The sequence below is a fragment of the Pithys albifrons genome, chromosome 12 (assembly GCF_047495875.1).
Source record: "Pithys albifrons albifrons isolate INPA30051 chromosome 12, PitAlb_v1, whole genome shotgun sequence".
Lineage (NCBI taxonomy): Eukaryota > Metazoa > Chordata > Aves > Passeriformes > Thamnophilidae > Pithys > Pithys albifrons.
The window spans coordinates 16,373,399-16,396,537 of NC_092469.1; the positions used below are offsets into that span (position 1 = coordinate 16,373,399).

General features: G+C 41.1%; 1 protein-coding gene across 6 annotated transcripts in view; it reads right to left on the bottom strand.

Annotated features, from left to right (window-relative positions):
• MAF (MAF bZIP transcription factor) overlaps positions 1-23,139 on the bottom strand; it is a 196,764-nt gene that overhangs the window by 157,011 nt on the left and 16,614 nt on the right. Inside the window, exon 3 of one of the 6 annotated variants that reach the window (XM_071567166.1) lies at positions 19,737-20,892. The exons of 4 other annotated variants lie outside the window; for them this stretch is intronic. The gene's annotated coding sequence lies outside the window, so the exon portion shown is untranslated. Of the gene's footprint in view, positions 1-19,736; positions 20,893-23,139 lie in introns of those variants that run through there. One more of the 6 variants, XM_071567157.1, reaches the window with a different exon arrangement.

The following is a 23,139-nucleotide window of genomic DNA, read 5'->3' on the forward strand; positions in this document are numbered from 1 at the left end:
TCTTCACCCTAGGATACCAAACGTCCATCTGGCCAGGGACCAATCTAACAAGGGAAGAGGTCATTTATGGGCTCCCTGCTACCTCTCCCCACATATACACCTAGGCAGCCAATTAACTACCTCTAGAAGTAATTCCCATCAAATTTCAATATGATTTTTACAGCTGAAATAATAAAGGAATCCACAAGGTTGTGACTGTTTGCAGCAAGAATGATGTACAAAGGAAGACTTCCAAGGTTTTAGGCTCATTATATTCATTCCAGTATAACATACTGGGCTTTTTTCTTCTTTCCCCTGGTAGCATTACAGCTCTTTAAGTGGCTGAACAGCATCTGCACCAAGAGGACCACATGATGAGAAGCAGAAGCAAGAAGACATGGTATTATGCATATGGTAAGGGTACGCTGAGCAATGCACTTGCAGTGACGTATATACTGACAGGATTAATTTGACACTGGCAAGTGAAAACTTATTTTGTCATTAAACTATCATAATTATACCATATCCAGAGCCACCGGATGCCCTAGCTGAGAACCCTACATATGCTGTTTTTGCAGAGAAAGGCTAACACAGAATTTTAACATCCATCTATTTCTGATGGGATCAGCACAGAAGAACAGATTGGGACACTGATGGTTTGTAAGTGCCCCACGACTACCTATGGGTAGTCAAGGTGACAGCGGTACTGGAAAATGGCTGAGGGGCATTTGCAGCCTCTTAATGGGGGTCCTGCTTCCCACTGTCTAAAAAAACAAGAAGACTTCAACAGACTCTAAATCCTTTTGTAATGCAGCCTGGCTAAACATTGATTCTGATTCATACGTTACAAGGATGAAAACTACCTGCACAAAAAAATTATCTTTAGAAGACAGACAAACCATGAAGCTCCTTTGCATGTGACTAATATTCAGAAAAATCAGCCTTTTGTCTCTGCCCCTGTCATTTATTTGGATGATTAGATATGCTTAAAAATGGAAAACCAGAAAGATACCAGGACAGAAGAGCTGCAGCACTGTTAAGGATGTGGTATTACAATATTTATTGCTGCTGAGATAGGAAAAAACAATGAAGTATCCAAAAAAAAAACCCTTAATCTTTGCAGGGTTTAAGCACAACAGTTTTAGGTTACCTTAAGGTGACAGTTTACAAACAGAATCAAAATTGTGTAATAAATGAAGCAAAAAATCAGTTTCATTCTTAGTTCATGACCTCCCCTACCAATGAGAGAATATGCTATTAGTGACCTCGGAACAATTGTGGAAATATCCCTCAGTTACAACTGAATGTGCTGGGTGTTGGAGTTTTTTCCTTCATTGTTGTGTGTTGTTGAGCTAAAAATGACACTGAGCCCTGGATTTCGTTGTTCTTGCAATCTATTCTTTTCCCCTGACTTCCTGTTTTCATGAAATTTTAATCAGGCATTTAAAATAAATAGCTATGGAGAGTTTCTATGCCTCTTTGAATGCTTGGGATGGATGTTTTGGGTAAAGTGATAGTCCAGAGACCTTGAGAGCATTTAATCCCATTCTAACTTGGCAAGACAACAGAAAATTAAACCACTGATCTCTTCACTTCCAGCAACTCTTGAGAGATTTTGGGGGAAGGAGGAAGGCAAGTCCAGTGTGTGGGACAGGACTATGAAATAACAGGTCCCTCTCTATTCCCCTTGCTGTGAATACAGACAGGAGCCTGCTTGGTGCTTACTTTCATTGGTCTCACCCCATGGTGGTTGCATTCACTAATGACACAGTTTGGGCCAGAATACATCAGTGTGGAAAAAGCCAACAACCAGATTAGAGCAGAAAAACTGAGAAGCAGGGAAGAGGACAGTGCCAGGCAGTGGGAATCTCACTGCCTCCTAAGAATTTGTAGTTGACAGAATAAAAACTTCAGAGTTTGGGAAATCATAGGAAAGCTGCTTGAGTTTCAGGGTCAATGGTTCCGTTATTAACGAAGGTCACATGATTTGATATGAGAGTCAATGATCCCACATCACAGCTAAGCCTGATCCTTGAGCCTTACTCTAATTTAAACTTCGGTGGGATTTTTATTATCAGACATATTAAGAGGCAAGTGTTCCATGGTACAGACAATAAAACAACAATGTACAAGTCAGCCAAAAAATTATTACTAAGTTAAACCTCTCATCAGGGACTAGTCATCTTCTCTTGGTCATGGTTTCCTGGAGAACTGTGTTTAAATTGGAGGGGTTTAAACACAGTCACTTCTCCAGTTGCCTGTGTGTTTTGGAAACACTTCACTTCTACTGGCATGGGGGTCAAGGTTTTTGCTTGAACGACGAGGAAGATCGAATTGTTTACTCTGTAGTTGTATACACTGCCCAGTTCTAATGAGGAAGAAAGAGTTCACAATCAGCTACCACCTCCAAAAAAAAAAAAAAAAAAAGCAAGAGCAGCTAAATCACAAAGAAAATTTACAAGAGCAGCTTATAAAAATGAGGGAGATGCAGCCGCTTTAGAGATGTGAATGAAAGTAAGAGGATTATGGAGTCCTCTTGAGGGGAGACATACTTGGCAGGGCTCACGAGATGGTACAAATAATATCTTCTGTTGAGAACAATACAAAAGAATAATGATGAAAAGTTCCAGGATTTCATGCCTAATGAGTACTTCCCAGATTTGGGGGTTCCTTTTCACTGAATTATTCTTGACTCTTGTTTCACTCCAACTACTCCACTCAAGGCCTCAGCAGCAGGGTTTTTTCTCCTCTGGCCGTGCAAACCTTTTGAACCTACTGGTAGGTGCAGGGAGCATTGTTTGCACAGTGGGATGCATATGGGTTCTGCACACCACTGTGAACCATTGCAGAAGCCTCTGTGATGGCCAGCTCACCAGCCTCTCCTTGGCATAGCCTCTGACTTTCACATATCAAAAATAGCAATATGAAAATGAAATACGAAATATTTTCATAGCAAAAAAATATTCCAAGCAAAGCAAAACAGAGTGACTCTTGGCTCCTTGTCCTTTAACATACATATTCAGTGTGCAGGAAGCTAGGAAGAGCTATTCATGGGGTTGGCTTGTTTTTGTTAGTTTAGGTTTGGGGGGAGAGGGAGCATTTTCAATGCATACTGCATCCTCCACAAATTTTAATAAGTGCTTTAAACCACAGTGAATCCTTTCCCCATTTTTTTTTTTTGAAACCGTGTTTTATTTCTGTAAGGACCTTTCGCTTTAAAAGGAAGAAAGGGCTCAACCATAAGGGCTGTGCAGTGCAAAGCTTTTTCTAGTCATTCCCAACAATATATTTTGGAACAGTTCCCAGCAAACAGGCCAGATTAGCTGCCTTTGGTTCACGTTTTACATTGTTCATGAGATAGGGGAGCTCTGAAAAGCAGACTCTGTCCATACTGTTTGGTTGCAATAAAGCTAATTCTATTCAGTCCTATAGCAGTATGATAGCACTTGTGTAGGATTTCCCTTCGCTTGCATATTTATAGGGTCTTGTAGAGCTCTGCTGTAGCTCAGTGCCAGCATGAAGAAATCAAGCTGTCAGTAGTTTCTATTTTTGTCCCTACCTATAGTTTCAGTAATGACAAGTGAGTGAGGCAACATATGCATTTCCCATCTACAGGAAAAAATTACTGTCTTCCTTCAGTGTCTTACATCTGTGCTACAACCTATTTTCCTAGGGCTTCAGATTATGTTAGCTGATAGTTAACAGGTATAAGTGCTGGTCAGGTGCAGTTGATTCCAGGCAATGCATTAGCTGAACCACAGGAGAAGTTCCAACAATTCAAAGTTCTTGCTTCTTTTCCTTTCTGCCCTTAAAAATAGGAGAAAAAAAAAACCCAAACCAACTCTTCCTGGGAAATAGCTGTTCTTGTATGGCATCCTGGCTCCTATCACGCTTTGATGAGCACACACGTTCAAGCAAATGAGGATCCTCCTCCCAAGATTAAGGGAGCTGCTGATTATTTTTAATGTCCTCTTCTTGACCCCAGATAGTTAACTCATTGCTGCAGCTTCTGGGGGAATTGTTTCAATGGGAGCAGATAATACCAAAGCCGAGCCATGGTCAGCAGTGCAATGCCAAGCTGCTTTATCAGAGCAAAGGGAAGGGATCTGGGGACCAGGCTTCGATCCTAACAGAGAGACAATGTCTCCCAAAAGCTGCTTAATTATTAAGGTAATGCCTGCATCATTCACAATCTTCCCTCTTCATCTTGCAAATACTAATTCTGCATTTACTAATGCTTCAACCCCACCATGGCATGTTCACCCCATGAATGTCACAAAATCCAGGCCAAAATTTGGGAAATGCTGCTCATGAGCCCCAGCATCTGGAAGATTCTGCCCCTGAAGGAGTGCCAGGGATGGCAGCCACCCACCCTTGCTAGCAACTGCTTTGGCTTGACAGCATCAAGGCATTTACAGCCTCTGACATGACTGCATCAGATCTTCAATGACAGCTAATAAAACGGAACTACACCCCACTGCTTTGAAAAGCAGCAACTCAAAACTCCTTCAGAGATTATACTTATTTAAATAAGAGAAAGACACTGGGCTTTAACAAAAGCTCATAACGAAAATAGCTTGACAAGTTTGATAACAAGTAACACACTCTTTCATATTCCTTCCTCTCTTTCCCAGTTTCATCCTCTCCTTGCCTTCCTCACTGCCTAAAAAAGCAGATATTTGTCCTGCACTTAGTGCTTGAAGGGGGATGTGCTCACCACAAAGTTCAACCTTTATCCCTGCTGCTCCTCTACCTAAAGTGACATTTTTTTGTACCCTTCTGGGGTTCCAACACACCACAAGGAATGGGCAGAATTAAGATAGGAGAGGAGGGAGACAGGGGACAAAATAAGAACTGTTGGGCTAGGTTGTAAATAAAAAGCAGACAAAATATGTTAAAAAATACAAGACAATGCTATAAATCCCTCTCCTGTGTGAGCAAGCTACTGTGTTACGGAGCTGGAGGGGCTGTGAGACTTCCCGTTACTTTATAGTCCATGACGATCACCCTCTTACAGTGCCACAGTATAACAAGCAAATGTCCCGACTCCCAGGAAGCCGCTCATAAAAAGAGGCACTACAGCCTCTTACAGTGCGTTGAATAAGAGAAGCAAAAAGAAAGAATTCCTTCCTCCCCCCCCCCCCCAACTTGTACTTATTTTGCTAATTTTATTTTAATTGTGTGCTGGAACAGAGGGTGTTGTAAGCTGGGGAGGAGAGGGAGGGGAAGAGAAGGAAGGAGCCTGAAGCCAGAGAGCCTTCTTGCTTGTTAATACACAGGCAAAATGATATGCACATATACAGCCCTGAAAGCTACCACGGGGAGGGAAGGAACACAAAGGAGCCATTTATTGCCTGAAAACTGTCTCTGAACAAACCCATTGTGTTAAAGTAATACAAATTCACAACACCTTCCTGCCTCTTTTTCCATCTGGATCTGGGCTAGTTTGGGTAAAGGACTCTGCCACCCGGCACAAGCCATGGAGCCTCAGACCCCAGCAGAGCTGTGACTGCTCAGCATCCTTGGAAGGTCCCCTCCCAGGGCCAAATGCCATGCTGATAACACAGAGGTGAGAGAGATGGAGGAAGAGAAGGAGAGAGGGAATAATTTGACTGGGAGACTCCTAAAAATCTATCAACTCATTTCTGGTCAGGCTGTGGGTTTATTGGGAGAGACAATTTGAATCCAAGAACCAAAGGAGGTATCTTTTGATGTAACATTTTGTTCTTTTTCTGAATACAAAGTTATTCCGGGCAATGCAGTTGGCCTGAAATAGTTATCAGTTACAAAACCAGGACTGCTCCTATCTCCCCTCCTCGCGCAGTGCAAAGAAGATCCTCCCGCTGAGCTCCAAAGTAGGGGAAAAGCCATTAATTAAAAATAATTCTCCACGTTAAGTCTAGCTGCCTAAAGCTTAGCTAATATTAAGGAAATTCCAGCCGTTTACTCCCTGCTGCTGGAGGCCTTTCTCTATTTTGTTTTGCTGAGCTTCTTGAGAAGGAAATATGCGTATCTCCTCAATGTCTCCAGCCCCTTCCCTCTCCTCCCTGACATTCAGGCTCTGCTCTTTCCCTCTTTGGGAAGGACACAACCCATCACACTGGATCACTGCAGAGGGTAGAGCAGGTTTATTTGCTTTCCAACTTCTTTTTGACCTGAGGTGAGGATGGAGATGTCCCCTGACCTTCATTCCACCCAAGTGATTTGCACCAGTCAGAAGAGAGAGCTTTCCCCGCTCACCAAGGGGCTGCCCTGAATTTTCAAGCCTTGTGCACACTCTCTTCAGCCACATTCAGGCAGTGCCTCTTTCCGAGGAATTGCTCATGTTGTGCAAATCCAAATCTGCTCCTCTGTCCCACAGATCCTTTGCCCCGATCCCTGGGACACAGGACCTGTATGATAACAGCTAATAAGGGGAAAGTATTTTTCAGTTCTGCTTTTTGGTGACAGTGTATTTCAACTCAGAGATGTTAAACATCATGGGAAACTCCAAAAACACTGAAGAAAACCTTTCACATTTTATCAGGTATTGCCACAGTGTTTGGGAATTGCACAGAGTACAAAAATGGAAACCTGAAGAAAACAAGAAACTAATCAAACTTCAAAAACATTGTTTTCTGTGCTGGGGAAGTGTTGAAATTCTATGTTTCCCTACACCTAAATACTATAGAACTGCAGCAAGTAGGATGATTTTTACAGTGATGATACTACTGCAAAATTCCTGCCATTACAATATCTCAAAATACATTTTGCACTCCTATTTCGTTAACAGTTCCATACAGTTAAAAACATCCACTCCATTTGCATGATTTTTCTGAATTCATTTTTTCATGCAGGAATCTTTTAAAGAACAGATCCCCAAAAGCTTGTTTTATCAAATTCTAATTTTTACCGTTTCAAACCCCACCATGCTGAAACTTGATGTACAAGCTGTCAGAACAAAAGCCTCATTTCTTCAGTGCACATATTTTGAAACTATTACTTTCATTTTTCAAACAAACAAACAAACAAAAGGAATACCTTCAGTATATTTTTATGATTCCAAATTTCTTTTTAAGTTCCTTAAGCCTCAAAAAGGTTTAGTTAAAACAATTTCTGTGTTTTCAGGCAGTAAGTATTTAGTGCACGTTTTCAAGTGTGCTTTTCTAAATATTCTTTTCTACTGAGATAAAGGTTAAGGCAAGGTAGTGAAAAAGACAGTATATGACGGGAAAAGTATTTCATACACCACTGTGAATTTACATATAGCTGTCAAATGCATTATGCCAAAAAGGATTCCACAAGGACAGACAAATAACCTCTTCATTCTTGAGCATTAGATGTGAATTTAGATCCTGATTCATTAAAGTGTTAAGTCCATAGTTAGACAGATACAGCTGAATCTTACTCAAATCATAGAGCCTGGGGATCAAGTTAATTTTTTATTTACATGGGAATTTTGGTCCAAAAAAGCAGCAGAGCTAGCACTAGACAGAACAAATCACCCATCACATCCATGCTTTCTCACCAAATCATGACTGCACCACAGTGCCCAAACACATCCAGCAAGTCCACATTAACATATTCCCAAGGGAATTTAAGTAGGGCTCCAAGCACAGACTACCTGGAGTTGGCTATGAATCTCTATTCATGAATGATGCACGATTCATACTGGATAGGGACCTCAGAGAAGGAAAATGATGCTTAATCTATGTCCTAGCCAAAATGTGGCAACTTGTTTCTGCTGGTTTTCAGCAGTGGAGATGATGTAGCCCATTATGCTGATGCTTTATGCTACCACTGCTACTGTCCCTTTCACACAGAAATCTATTCTCTGCATTATTGCTATCATGTAAATTCATTATAAATACTTTTTAAATTCATCAATAGCATTTTAATGTATCTTTCAGCCAGTCATGTAAACTTTACCCTTCATTTCTAAGTTCTCATCCTTCCCTTAAAACTGACTGTTTACCCACCCTGAATTCACACACATTCACCCTGAGCGCCTCAGTGAGTAATGCAGGTTGTTCTTTGGGCCACATCAATTCATCATCAAAATGTTAACATGAGCTATTTAGGGCCAAAAAACACAGGATGTTTTACTTGAACTGCACAAGCAGCACCTTTCCCAAAATCCCAGCTGAAAGATGTGGTGCTCTCTGTGAGCACAGGAATACCTGGTCACACAACTCCTTACTCACTTGTCTTACTAGAGAATTTCATCTCAAATACCTGCAAGAGAAATTACTGAATACAATAATACTGCCTACATCACTTCATTTATACTGCAATAAATACAAATCAAACACCATTTTTGACATAAAAGCTACCAATTGAGAATTTCACTTCCATGTGAGGCTGCTTCCATTTCCTACAGTGATATTAATTTCTAATTTTACCTCCTGTCTCTGCAATTACTTTTTAAGCTTCTCTATTTCACATCATCAATCCCACTCATAGGACTGCAAGTCACCTAGATGCCATCTGCTGAAAAACAGAATGATGGAAAGTCTGAATAATACACTGAGTCAGGGTTATAGATGCTACATTTTGACACACTCAGAGGCATAAAGTTGGGGGGAATAGATTAGTAATTACTTTACCTGAAACTAAATCAGTTGTTCATTATAGGCCTGACCACAGGCTGAAGCTGGTTCTATAAATACCTTGGCTTGATCTGAACTAATACAAACACACTAGGTATGCAAATATTCCACACTCCAACGGCAGGATGCTTTTTCTGATGGTTCTTGCTTTAGCATGTCAATCTGAAACCTTGATTGCTTTTCTCACACTTCTTTGGATGAAAGGACATAAACAGCTATGAAAACCAGTTCTTTAATATGCTGCTCTTCAATTCAATTCAAACATACACTTATTGCAAAAAGAACAACATGAACTGAGAAAAAAAAACAGAATGGAGAGCACCATAATGTAATAGCAATGCAAAGCAATTTTCATTCCTAGATCCTGGAGGATGCATGTACAGAGCAATTTTTCTACTATACAGCGAAAAAGGATGAGGGGGAGGAGCACATAGGGACAGCTCATGAAGTACTGCTTTTTAACTCAAATACTACATTTTTGCCAGCTTTTAAAAACCACTGCTAATAATTTATATTTGGTGTGATGGAGAGTGTATACTTAATATTGCAGAGGACAAAAAAGTCTTAAATCTTTCTGGCTTGGATTTTTGACCTCGACAAGTTTAGTCTGAAAACATTTGTTACATGATGAAAAGCTTTGTGAGAATGCTAATAACATTCTTAAAGGGTTAATGATGCCTAACTGATTGGCACTAAAAACTAGATTTCATTTGGTATAGTGACAAGGAAACTCTGCCACCAGGAGTATACGTTCATGCCCACATTATTATAGGACAATTTAGATCATCTTATTTTAAATTTCATGGCTCTGTAACATAGATGTAAATCAAAGTCAGTGAGGCAAATGATGATTTTTCCATAGTGAGATTTTTATAGTCTTGATCTTGAAAATATGCTTTGGGCCCAAGCTGTCTATCAAAATCCTTTGAATTAGCCAAAGGAGTTTGTGTTGCTCCTAGTGTACAATTAGAATCAGAAACCGAAAGCAGAAAGCTTTCAGAACAAGGCATGTCCCATCATTTTTAAAATCTGGGCTATACTAACAATTACTGTTTTTAAAAGAACAGGAAACATGAGCTGTTCAGGTCCAGCAACACGAGAATATTGAAAAGGAGACGTTTCAAACTGAAATCCTGGGTACACCGAGGAGTTTTCAGCAAATACTGTGTGCTGTAAGCGTGGCTCAAAGCATTGCAAATAATTACACGTGTTTACTTTGTTCTCATATATATAGAGGCACATGTGTGCACACCTGCACATATAATTTGCTACAGAAGGTTTTCAAGTATTTAATTGCATGATTGCAGCACACATATTCAGTCACATACAAGCAATTCCTTACTTTAATAAACACACTGTGAAGTTGACATATTGGTTATTTGCTTTTTTAGACCTGATTTATCCATCACTTTCATTTCCAGATTTGACATATTGGTCAATTCCTTTCTAACATTTCATGTATTTGTCATTTTCTTTTCAAAATTTGATTAAAGCACATTGCAAAAGTCCTTTCAGATCTCTTTCTAAATATTGCACATATATCTGGTATGTACATTTAAAATCTTAATTCCAAAACTTTCTCGATTAATAATTCATCTCTTCCTATCTTGGGATAGTCTTTCTTATACGCCAGTATAATCTGAATTAGATGAAACAAGCAATTACAGTGGACATAAAATACAGTAAGTGTAGCTTTACAACAAATTGCTCTCTATGAAGCTTTAAAGAGAGTCTGGAGATTTAATAAAAAGCATTAACACAAAATAGGGAAAATTTAAGTTCTAGCTTCAACATTTTTATGCTCTAGAATTACATGCTGCAAAGGCAAACAAAAGGGAATTCATGCTGTGCAGCTCCGAGTCCCCTGGGGATCCCACTGAGGGAATCTCAGTGTAAAAACTTTGTCAGGGAAAAAGGCACAGAGGCAAATCTTTGGGGAAACAAGACAAGCACAGAGTTCCAGAAAGGGTTACTTGGTCCCAGTTCTACACTCATTGAAGCCAGAACAAGGTACAAGATCAACCTCTGAAGAGGATGAGAACCTGATGGAGTGACAGGCTCCACAGTGAAAGCAATGCAAGGAGCAGGGGAGCTTCGACTTGCTGGCCAAGCTCCAGCATCATAGGTAATTAAATTCTGCCTAGCTAAATTCTCTCTGCACCCTCAACAAGATACAGATTTGTTATCTCCTTCCTAATCTGCCCCAAAATGTGGGCAGCATTGTTCTATATAGCCAGATAGCTCCTGGGTTCCACTGATGCATGAAAGGAGCCATATCCATCCATCTCTAATCTGCCTCACAAGGGTGTTTTGAGGGCTAATTCATAAATATTTGGAAATATGAAAGGCACCCAGGAAGTGCAAAGCATTATTATTTCACAATCACCTGTGAGCTCATCTCTCTCTAGATAAACTCTGTGACCTGGGAATTCAGTTACATGAATGGATTTCAGGATTAGTCCCATCCTGCCCAAGGCTGAGCACCTTCCAGGAGGACCTGAGCACCAACACTCCCACTGAACCTGAGAGAAATCAACAGTGCTCCTCATGCAGCAGGAGATGTTCAGCCACTCACTAAACAAGGTTGCCTTTGTTGAAAATTTATCCGTACTTGAAGACACCTCTTCTATGCTTTTGTTAAGAGCTCAGGATGATCACCACCAAAGCCAAAGGAAGGTTTGCCACTGGGTTTAGTGAAAGCTTGATTTGATCCTGGAAGCAGAAGTGGAAGGAGCAGTGTGAAGTGGCTCTGAGGTTTCACTCAATCTACACAACTAAAAGTAAGGAGTGTGCAGGAATATGACCTGGAGATGGCAGGGTAAGAGCTGAGGATGTATGTCCCTATCTCTGGCCCTGTAAAACAAATAAAACAGTAAAAATAAAATTGGCAGTAAGGAGTACAAAACTGACAGTTGTTGCTACAACACCTTGCTGTTATAATGTAGGGAGCTCTCCCTCCTGATTAGAGACATCTCACAGGACATCTCACAGCAGGAACAATCCGGGCTCCTGGCCTTAGTTGGAAGACAGAGCTCCCTGTTAAGGTCAATCTGTGCTGCACTTGGCAGTTGGTCTCTATTAATCATCAACACAAGGAAGGAAGTTGGCCCTGGATGGCCTGATCCCCTTGGTTTCTCCCTGACATCAAAAAACCACTGGAACAGTTATAAAACAAAACCACCGTAACACTTAAAAAATAAAATACAGGCTTTCAGTTTTAAATGAGCTTCCTTAAAAAGATCTGGCCTCAGTGCTGCCAGGGCCCTGGTGCAAGAAGCTGCCAGGATGTCCTCGCTGGGAGCAGCACAGCTATTCCTGTAGTGGTCCATGACCCTTCCCACAGTGGGCTCCTTCACTGCACTGGTTGCAGATTCCTGGAGGTCAGTGGTCCCAGGAAACACTTTTGCTACAAAGATGCACCCGTGAATTGCCTTTGGACGTATATCTCCTGGATATTACAAGTCCAAGTATGATGAGCACAGATCCATCCAAAGCCCACTGAAACTATGGAAAAGAGGGATATAGCAGGAACCCCTACATCCAAACACTATCACCTTATTTCTGCATGACAGCTCATGACCAACATACCCCAGAAAGCTGTATTTTGGCTGGCTGATTTATCTGCCTCTTTCATTGACTGAGTGCAGTACCACTTTTTGTGGACAAGAAGAAAGCAGAGAAAGCTATTTTAAATAAAACTTTCCCATATTCAGTTATTAAGCTGCAAATAGGCAGCAATTACAAAAAAATTCTTGTGCTTGCTAAATGCAAGTATTTCTTTTATCATCCAAAACTCATAGTGTTTTGTGTTTCAGTTCTTTCTGGGGTTTTTCTGGTTTCTTTAAATAAGATGATACAATTACATTGCTCCTCCTTTGGACAAAAGAGAGATTTCAGAATTGCTCAATAAATCGATGCACTTCTGTATACTTAAATGTAGTGTAGCATCTCAGAAGCATGCAAAGAATTTGTCAGCCTTTTCTAGAAAAACTAGCAAAGGAGAACTTGCCTGCTCCCTGCAACCAGGTGCCTTGAATTTGGTGAGACCTATTTTCTCATTTCTCATAAAGTAGAGCAGCCCATTTCCTGGCCCTATGCTGAGTGAGGACAAATCACTCCTGCCAAAGGTCTTCCACCTGAGGACTCAGAAGAAGACACCATTAGATAAAACACACACCTACACCTCAGAAGATGGAGTCCATAACTACATGTGTGAGAGCAGGGAGATTTCAAAAAGAGGTATAGGTTGAGCATCAAAGGCCTCTGGACTTTCACTGACCCTCTTTACATGTCTAAAATGATGTGAGCTCTCCAATTTTCATATGCATCTAGTAATGACTTCCGGTCCTCCTCAACCACTCCAAAAGTCAATGCTATGCTGTCCAAGACAAACTGTCCTCTTAAGAGGAATTGGGAAAAGACTTGTTCCCCAAGTGAATAATATCCAGCCCCCTCTCACTTTCCCAGCAGAGCTTCCCCCCTCTTTCCACTCTGCCAGCATTTCCCACGCAGCACAAATCCACATGCCAGCACTTCACACAGCAGGGAGCCAGTTCTCACACCACCAAACGCCAAACCCTCCAGAACACTTAAAACAAACATGTTGCAGTTTGCCCTCCTGCACTTGTTGAAATAAAAAATGGGTCTAATGCCTTGGTTTTCATCTGCTGGCTTCTCTCTGAGACAACGTTTCAAGACAGGCTACGTGCGGGTGCAACGTGGAAGTGGTTTCAGTGAGGTTTTACACAACCTAGTTCCCACCACGGCTCGGAGCATCTGAGTACCCTCTGCTTCAGAGGTGTCTGCTCGTGGTGTGGGTGGCTCGGACAAAACACAGGGATCTCTTTTGTGCTGACTGGGCTTCTGAGAAGTGTTTCACCACTTACACTGCTCTGCAAGAGCTTACAGTGCTTCCAGCAATGAACAGCATTAGAGCCATTGACTGTCACCACTCACGTGTCAATGTAGCTCTAAATGTGCAGCCATGGGAAACTGTAAAATTACCCTTTCCAAAAAGGGACTGGGCTTACAGCATTACTTTATAAAAGCAAATAAACAAACAAACAAACAAAAACTCAACCCACAATACCACCAAAAAAAAACCCAAACCAAACCCCCAACATTACAGCTGTTGGCTCTCACTGTTCACCTATTGCTGCACAATGGGCATCTACATTTAGAGAAAACAAGGAACAGATGTTGGGTGATTGAAAAACTTGAGCCTTCCATTGTTTTATTGACTTGTCACCACAAAGAAATTTGCTTTAATTTACTTTAAAAGTAAATGACTTGATCTTCATAAAACTGGTGGCAAGTTACAGTTCTTAATGAGGATGCTAAACTAGGATTCTGTTTAACAACTAGAGGCACCAATTCCAAATGCAATGCTTATTTGAACAGACACATATATCTTCTCCTTTGACACACGCTGGTTTATTTTCAAGATGTTCAACATACCCAGGGAAATAAAAGGGAGCCTTTGAGCCCTCGAAAGCCTGTGCAAAATTTTTTCCCCCTTCATGATACTTGATTGTACCAGATTGTACCAAGTAATTTCCTTTTTTTTTCCTTCCTGAATGAAGTAATTCATATCTAAATAGAGACCTTTTGAACTCTACCGGCTTCAAGATAATCTACAATGTAACTTGAGGAAAAAATGAAAGAAGGAAAAAATGCCAGGAGTCCAGAGACTTAAATTCAGGCAGACATTCAACTTCTTTAATATGAAATACCAGCTAGTGCCAGTCCTAGTTGCAAGCCTTGGTGTTTTTGAGAGGCTAAATTCAGGTTCCCAGACCCAAACTCCAGCATTGCCAGTCCCAGTCAAACACCACTGATGACTGAAAATGGGCATAGTGTCTCCCGGGTACTGGGAAGTGAAAGGTCTTCCAATCACCTCACAACCAGCACAGGGCATCACTTCCCACCACAGCCATGAAAACACCTACAGAAACTGGCAGCTTGTGAGGCAGGAGGTCTTCAAGATGGGAAATGAAGATTTCTCCTTCACAAAGAGCTAATACAGAGTTTTCAGAGGCTAGAGAAGAGACTGTCACTTTTATTACCTTCATATGTCCTTACTACAAAAAGAAAATTTACTCTATAGCTCCCAATCCAAATATGTTGTTCACAGAGTTTGGCTACAACAGGCCTTAGTGGAGGGTTGCACTGGCTCATGATTTTTTTCCAGTATTTCTTTATACTACAAAATTCATACAACTATGCAAGAAGTTTCAACTGCACCTTTTTGGAAGCATTTTCCAATTTACAACTTACAGCTGTTACTCATCTTGGGCGACAGCTGAGTTTTCTGCCAACTAAAGTGGCCACATTCTTTGCCTTGGTCCCAAATTTTGTGCAGAACACCTGGAGGAAGACAAAACAATGATGGACCAAGGCATAGAAAGATGCCCCAAATACTTTCTGCTTCTGCCAAAGCACTGAGTGCTGATCTGAAGAAAATGCTGTGAGACATGGTGGTGTGTAGCAGCCTTCGGAGAGGGAAAGAGATAAGCAGAGCCAGCAGTAGAAAACCCAGGACATGGGAGCTCCCCTGGCACTAAGACACGCTGATATTGCCTTGCCTCATCACTGATGGGAGAAGCATGGCCTAAATGGACATCCATGTGTTAAGGTACCAGATCTCTTTCCACACCGTACCCTCCAAAGGTTGGGTGTTCTCACAAGAGTAACCCCCACCACAGCATTCAGCTGGAACATATGTGAACTACTGCAGCACAGAGGTGCAATGATCTTTCACACAAGTTCGGTGAAAGAGGAAAGGAAAATGAAAGACACAACTGACCTCTGTGTCTGAAATGAATGGAGTGGAGCACAGGCAGTGAGAAGGGCCCATGTGGCCAAGAGATCCTTCCCAAAGCCAGCACTTGCTCAGGCTCTGGTTCAGCACAGCCATAGCACTAACACTGAAATACCTATTTTCCCACAATTCAGAGAAAATGGCTCTAATTATTCAAAAGCCCTTCTTCCTGCAGCTCTCTGGAAGTCTCTAATCCAGGCATAGACAAATCCTCAGCAAACTCCAGAAGCCTGAGAAAAACCGAGCCTGAGGAGTTAATAGCTGTGACTATACTGCAGTTAATTTAATTGAGTCGTCCATCCTTGATATTTGAAAAGTCCCTTTTAAATGTTACAACTTTTTTTTTAAACAACTGAGTTATTATTTTCTCCTGAGCTCCATTTCAATTTTAATGCTGATGTTCACTTTCTTTTGCAAATTGAGTGAAGGTAAAACTCTTCCTATAATACACCATCCTTTTGAAAAACTTATTTCCTTTTGGTGAAGTTTCAAACAGATAGAGCTGTAATGGCCAAAATAAATTTTTTCCCAGAAATACAGAAAGCTAAAAGTTAAGCTTAACTTATAAACCTTTTTTAAGAGAGACAAAATCATGCCAGCCTTATCACCATGACAATCACAGTTGTTTAGATTTATTATGCAGTAGTAATCAGGCTATACAATAAATTCACTATAGTAGTGCATTAATCACTTTGCAAAGAAAAATGAACTACTGAAAGGAAGACAATACATTTTCTCTCTCCTTTCCCATGGTAAGAACTGGTCCCTAACTCCATTCTTTAAAGAAGGAAGCATAGACTTTTGCTTCTACAGCTACATCTGTGATTTGAGCCAATGGCTCAGCAAGGTCACAGAACTCTGTGAATATTTCTTAAGAACATCTTCCTTTAGAGCTAGAAAATACTTGACGTAAAATACCTACTTGACTTGATTGCTGCTTTCCCTCATTCTGCACATGTTTTCATATGTACAGAAAGCTTATACCTTTAGATAACTTTTTAAGTTGATGAGATGGATCACTAGGGGCATAAATGTCCAAAATGGCTTTATAAGAAAAGGGATGCATAGAATGCAAAGCAGAGATGGAAATTCAGAAGATGCAAAAGAGATGGTATCATGGGTATTTGTATTATAAAGGGCCATTCTTATCTTCCCCTCACCAAAGTATATTATGATAATAAACACCCCAGCCATCAGCCTTCTTCAGGGATAAATCTCATAATTAGTAAAATTTGTCACATCTGATCTTCAGAATTGGTACCTGGTATACAGCTGTGCCACTACATCCTTTCAAGACAGGGTTTGGTTAAGACTTTAGTTAGGAAGCCAAAACCCTGCAAAACTTAAATCCATCCAGGAGATGCTCCCTGGTATCCTGCCCTGCAGATTAATCTCACTGTGGGGCAATTTGTACCAGCACATCTGAGAAGAAAAGTCCCTGGGGAATATTTACTCACAAATAAATACTTTTGGATTACTCCAGGACATCTGCCCACCAACCTCTCAAGCAAGATACTGGAAAACAATGAGAAAAGCAGAATTAGGAGGCTCTGCCTCCCCTCATTTTTTTCCAGGGATCAAAGACAGTCTTCGTTGAAAGACCCCTAAAGTATTTTTCAACTTTTAAAAAAGCAACTTTTAAAAGAGCAAAGTCCTTGTCTGTGCATATGGCTAAAAAATCCTCTTTGGTTCACCTGCATCAGTAGCATTTTGGAGAAAACTTCCTTCTGCCACAAAGGAAAAGCTGGGTCTAACCAAACTGGAGATGAGCAGCAACACCAGCAGAGGGAAAGGTGGTGTCCAGATGGCTGTCATTGCTCAGCTGCTACTGAAATTCATGAAACCTGTGGGACAAATTCTGCAGGTAGCACCTTGAACATACACTCCAAGGTGTTCCCTGCATCCACAGAGGCTGCATCCCATCTCCTATTCTTGCTTCTATATATAAAATTAGGAAATGTTAAAACATGCTTCCTAAAGCCTGACGCTAAATTTTGGCTGTATGTTGCACTACAATATTCCTTTTATCAGGGCAAATCCGTGGAGAAGCTGCAGTTAACACTCCCTGGTAAAAAAAATGCTCCCTTACCCTTCATCCCTGAAAAGACAGAATATCAGAGTGAGAATTAAATTATTCCCCTTTCAGATGCTGTAAAGCCTCCAGGCAGGATCCTCACAGTCCTTTTCAAAACAGGTAAATTGAATTCCAGCAAGTTTACTGTATGTGGACTCTTCAGACAAGATATTAAATATCAACGTCATGACCATAACCTACGAAGAAAGACTGAAAAATGTGGTGCTGTTTAGTCTAGAGAAAAGGAGGCTGCTGCAAGCCATAACAACAGCCTTCAAATATGCAAAGGGTCAGTGCAAAGAGGAAAGGAATGGGCTGTCCTTGGTGTCCACGGTGACTGGGACATGAGTGACCTGTATCACAGGTTAGACAAGGAGAAATACTTTTGAGAAGGGTCAGTGGACAAGGTCTGCCAGCCAGGGACCACAGAGGTGTCATGCTCTCCATGGGGGCCTTCAACGACAAGTTATGCAAATATCTGTCATGGGTAATGTAAGCCTGCCTGACCCTGTCTCATGGCACAGGGATGGATTACATCACCTCATGAGACATCTTGTAACCCTATTTCACTTATGTTTTATATGGCCAAGCCCCCAAGGGTAATTTTCCCCACTGCCCAAGATCTTTCTTTATCTCTTCAGGACTCGTGCATCTGTTCTTCCCACCAGCCAATTACTGGATTTGAGATGTGCTTCCTTAAGTGAAAAGGCTGATGTCTGTTGGTGTAAGACTGCAAAAATTTGGGCAAAAAGTCCTTTGAGATGAATTCTGCTAAAAATATGCACATCATTCTAAAGTTTCTTGTGGATTTGCATGGGTTTTTGCTGTTTGAGGGAAACCCTGAACAAGGCATGTTGCTTGGCTCCCCTGAAAAAGCCAAACTTTCCTGGGTGGGTATAGGATGGGCCAGGAGAGCAGTGTGATCAGCCTGCATCCAGGTCCTTTAACTGCTTGTCCCCTGAACTGTGCAGATGTGTAAGGAAGAGAGGCTGGCTGCATCCCTGCCACTTTGGGAAGATTTTCAACTGCTTCACAGAAGCCACATGGAGGAACCCTGTGGAAGCAAAATAATCTGTCTCCCTGGCCCCAGCACCCACAAGCATTGCAAGAGGACCTGACCCCAGGCAAATCTAAACACTGGCACTGCTGAAGGGGAAGCCTTGCAAAAACCAGCTCCTAAATCCATGCAAGGCTGGAAAGCCCTCCAAAATCAGGCACGTGGGACACTGAGTGGGGATGTGCTGCCAAGGAGCAGAGTCTCCAGATGTGCAACAGTGACAACCGCCATCTGACAGGCAGTTTGCTATGGGGGAAGAAGCAGAGATTTTGGGTTTGACTCTTGATTTCTTGAATCAAATTTAATTTAAAAATGCATAAAACTTAAAAAAAAGAAAGTTTGAAAAAAGGGAATAAAGGGAACCAGTGCCTCTTCCATTTTTGCCTTCCCAGTTTACTTTCTTGCAAACTTTTTTCTGCCATACATACAATCTAAATCTTTTTGGTGCATTCTCTTGCCAAACTACAGACTTTATTTTGCAAATTAAATTAGCCTTCTTGATTGCAAACTGGGAAACCTAAAAGTATATAACAAATTGTAAGAAATGCTTAAAGGGATAATATATCAATAAATAATCCTTCCACTTAATCTGAAAACCATTAGGTAGTTGGAGTGATGACTGATTTAACACTGTCCATTTAGTTTACCTGTAATAATACATTATTTAAGCTCAAGAGTTTATATTAGGTACAATCCAGATTGAAACCTTCATTTGGAAATAATTGTAAAACTTGAGGTATTTTTTTCCTTCTCTTTTTTTTTTTTTAAAGAGATTTAATTAAAAACACAAGATGAAATAAATATTTTAGGCAACCAGCAACAAAATGGGAAAATACCATGTGTTTGGAGTTTTAGTGCCCTCGGAGTGCTGGAATTTATTTGCAGCAAGCAGAAAATAGACAGCAAGCATAAAAATTCAGCAGATTCCCGCTAGTAAAATTATTTATCAAGCTAACAAGGGAGGAACCCTTCTAGTAGCAACAAGCCAGCAAGGAAAAGACGTGCCTTTATATTTTACCTTTGGGTTAGCACACCAGTAAAAATGCCAACTGACAAGCACTTCACATAAACATTTCTTTCTAAATGAGCTGCCTTGTTAGAAAAAAAATCTAAGCAAAGAAGCAGTACAGTCAACAGACAGAAAAACCTAGAATGAATATTACATTGCTCCATATTACAGGAAAATATAAATAAAGACATAAAAATAATGTTGATGCATAAAAGACTTTAATGAATTAACACTTCATTTTGCATTTAAATAAACTACTTGGGCTATAAATCTATCTTAGCTTCAGTTTTTCCAAGAAAAAATACATGTCAGTTATCTATCATTTAGATCTTTTTTACCTCTGGAACTAAATGTACAAGGTAAAAAAAAAATAATTAAGAAAAGAAGTGTGAAATATGTGTATGTGTACATGCATTCACTGTGCTGTTGTTAGCTGTGCTACTCAAGCCCCATTGCAATATTTACCGTATACTTATTTTACGACTGAAGCCCTGAAGTAGGTTTTACAGTTTAGTTTAACGATACCAAACTTTGATTATAAATTATAACTGGCTTTATTGCAGCCCGAAGAGGCAAAAAATTTGGAGACACTTGATTGCCTGATCCCAATTAAATTTTAAAGAAATAGTAAAGCGACACACATTGGCTGAATAGCTGAGCTCCAAGGAGCACTGCAAATTACTCCTGCTGGCTCTGCAGTGGGGCTATACCCTCTGAGGACTTTGCTGGAATGAACATTTGACAATTGCCAGCAAGCTTTAAAATAAAACCAAACTAAACAAAAGAAAACAAAACAAAAAAAAATCCCAAGGATGGTTCTCAAGCATTATTATTTTCATTGTGGAAAAAAATAGCTCGTGGGAGGGTAGGGGGCAAGATCAGACTCAGCATTTCAGTTGATTCTATAACTCAGGAAGTAGAACCTGCCACAGTTGTTGGCAAAGAGAAAAAAAAGAAAAGTTTTACACTAAGCAGAGCAGTCAGAGGGAAGCACAGGTTGGAGCAGCATTTCTGGGTGATCTCAGATGATTTTTCTGGACACAGTTATAAGACAGATCCTGTATTACTCACTCAGAACTCCAAAGGCAGGGAAGAAAGGTAAAAGTAGAGAGGGAAAAGAACTAAACAACTGAAAAAGAAAAAAAAAGTCTATTTTGAGCTTTTGCTCCCCACAAAGCCTGGCATTCGTCTCGCCTCTGCAGCAGCTCACAATGCAGGGAGGGAATGCAGAGTCTCCCACTCCCCGTGCCAGCACCCCAGACTGCTGCTCCTGCCAGCCCCGGGCACTGATGGGCCTGAGGGAGAAAGTCTCCAGCCGAAATTCCACCCCTGGGCCCGATCCTGCATTCTTCTCACACCCGAGTCCTGCAAAAACAATGGGATTTTTGGATGTGTGGAAAATGCCGAAGCGAGCTGGCATTTGTTAGCTGCTGATGGATTACATTAATATGAATATTTGTCTGTAGGGGACAAACACGTTTGAGAAGCAAGTGCAACAATATGGGCAAAACATCAGCAATAATAACAAAAAGGATAGAGAGAAGCATCATTGATGTATACCATGAAATAAATAATATATGTCAACTTTTATGTTTCTTGCCTTTGATCTGGGTACAGCTGACATTAAGTCCAGGAACTGATACCTTTTTAGCTGAGAAGACACAAGATGTCAAGTTATGTTTTTTAGTGCAAGGCCAACACAGGAAAACAAAGCTAAAGGAGTCAAAGAAGTGAGCACAACAGAAAACACAGAGATTCTCTCTTGTCGTGGGAAAGAAAATTATGGGAGTTTCCATGGAAGCTGAGTGGTTAACATAATGTTGTCTTCACTTTGCCATTCTCTTCTTATTAGAATATAATTTGGGTCCAAGTAATATGGAAAGAGATTGCTCCTGAGCACAGCAAGGGAGTGCTGTGGGTAGAGCCACTGCAGAATGAGGACTACAAGATGTACTTTTGTACATATTCCTCATTCCCTGCCTGCCTCTCCTTTTAACTCCCTTGTAAAGCCGTTTGAAAGTGGAAACTGTTTTGGAAGCACACATAAAAGCATCCATTAAAAGGCATTACATTAAAACTCCATCAGATCCTGCCCAAGTGATACAGATGCAAGTTGGAGCATCACCACAGATCCCAGGGAGGCTATTCCTGCTTTGGCGGGACCAAGCAAATCTCGCCTTTGACTTGCTTGCTTGCATGCTTGCTTCCTTTTTACTAGCACCAGTCCTCTGACATGGGTCTAGGTCCACAGCCTCTCCATCAGCTCCCCCATACCAGGTAATAGGAAGTAGAACTTGGCCCTAAGAGTCTACACTACAGCTGAAATTGGGTTAGTGGGTTGCTCCTATCAACACTTAACAGCTGTAGCTGGCTAAAACCACAGCCATAAAACTGCAGACAGGCAGGAGAAATCTCATCCCACGATTTTTACCTCTTTAAAACACGCGCTTCTTCCCAGGGAAACATCCCTTCCTCTGGGAGACTCCAGATGAGCTGCCGTTCACCCCGCTCCTTCACACCCCCTTTCCTTAAATTAGCCCGCGCCTGAATCTGGGCTGGGCTGCGTGCAGAAGGGCCGGGGCGCCCGGCTCTGCCGTCGATAGCCCCGCACAAAGCTCCTGCTCCACGCAGAGCGCGGGGCCGCGGTTTAATTACCTATCACCGCTAACAAAAGCGCTCTTTATTTTGATTAACTTTGAGGGAACAAGGTTTCCCACCATCAGAGTATGTTTAAATAATTACACAGTACAGACTAATATGCCTGGAAACACAAAAAGAGGGGGAGTAGGAAGAGGGGAGTGAAAAAAGGGAAGGCATGAGCTCAGCCTTACTTCCCAATTTAAACTAGGAATGACCTCAGGGTCAATTTTTCAGAGTATCTCAGATCAATTCAATTCTCACCTCCGCTGCCTACCTGCTAGCAAATGAACTTACTGTGCCTTCCAATAGACAGAAATGACTAAAAGGAAATCGCATTTAGCTGCATCTGAATAACCATGGTTATTAGATGATGCGTGCAGAGGAAAAATTACCATTTCCCTTCTCCTTCTCCTCCTTGTGATTGTCATTCTCACCTCACTGGTGATTAAGATGTAGGATGCTCTCGCAGATTGTTAATTAGGTGTTAATATCTGCAAGGGGCCACAGCAAGCTCCTACACCTGAGGTCATTTCTCAGAAGTCAGGCTGTCTCCGGTGACAATACCTGTAATTCCCATAGCTAGTTTGATTCCCACTCAACAGCTGGAGCTAGTGTTTCTTTCATGTCTGGTTTCATTTCCTATCTGAAATTATATGAGTGCTAATATCTTTATTATCTTTCCCGTATAAGTGCAATATTGGAGCAGGGCACAGCATGTTGTTCATAGGCTTTTTTTTAGCTTTCCTTTTTTTTTTTCACGGCATTTTCAAAACATTTCAAGCAAAAATCTTTACGGTTAGCAAATTTACAGCTGAGGACTCCATTACAGATCGGGAGGGGTAGAAGGTAGGAGGGAAACAATAATAATTTGGGGATGGAAGAAAAGAAAAGCTGCACAACTGCTGAATGATAATGGCTTGAACCTTGGGAAATAAAGGTAATGGCAGGAAGGGGAGGAATTACAAGGACAGT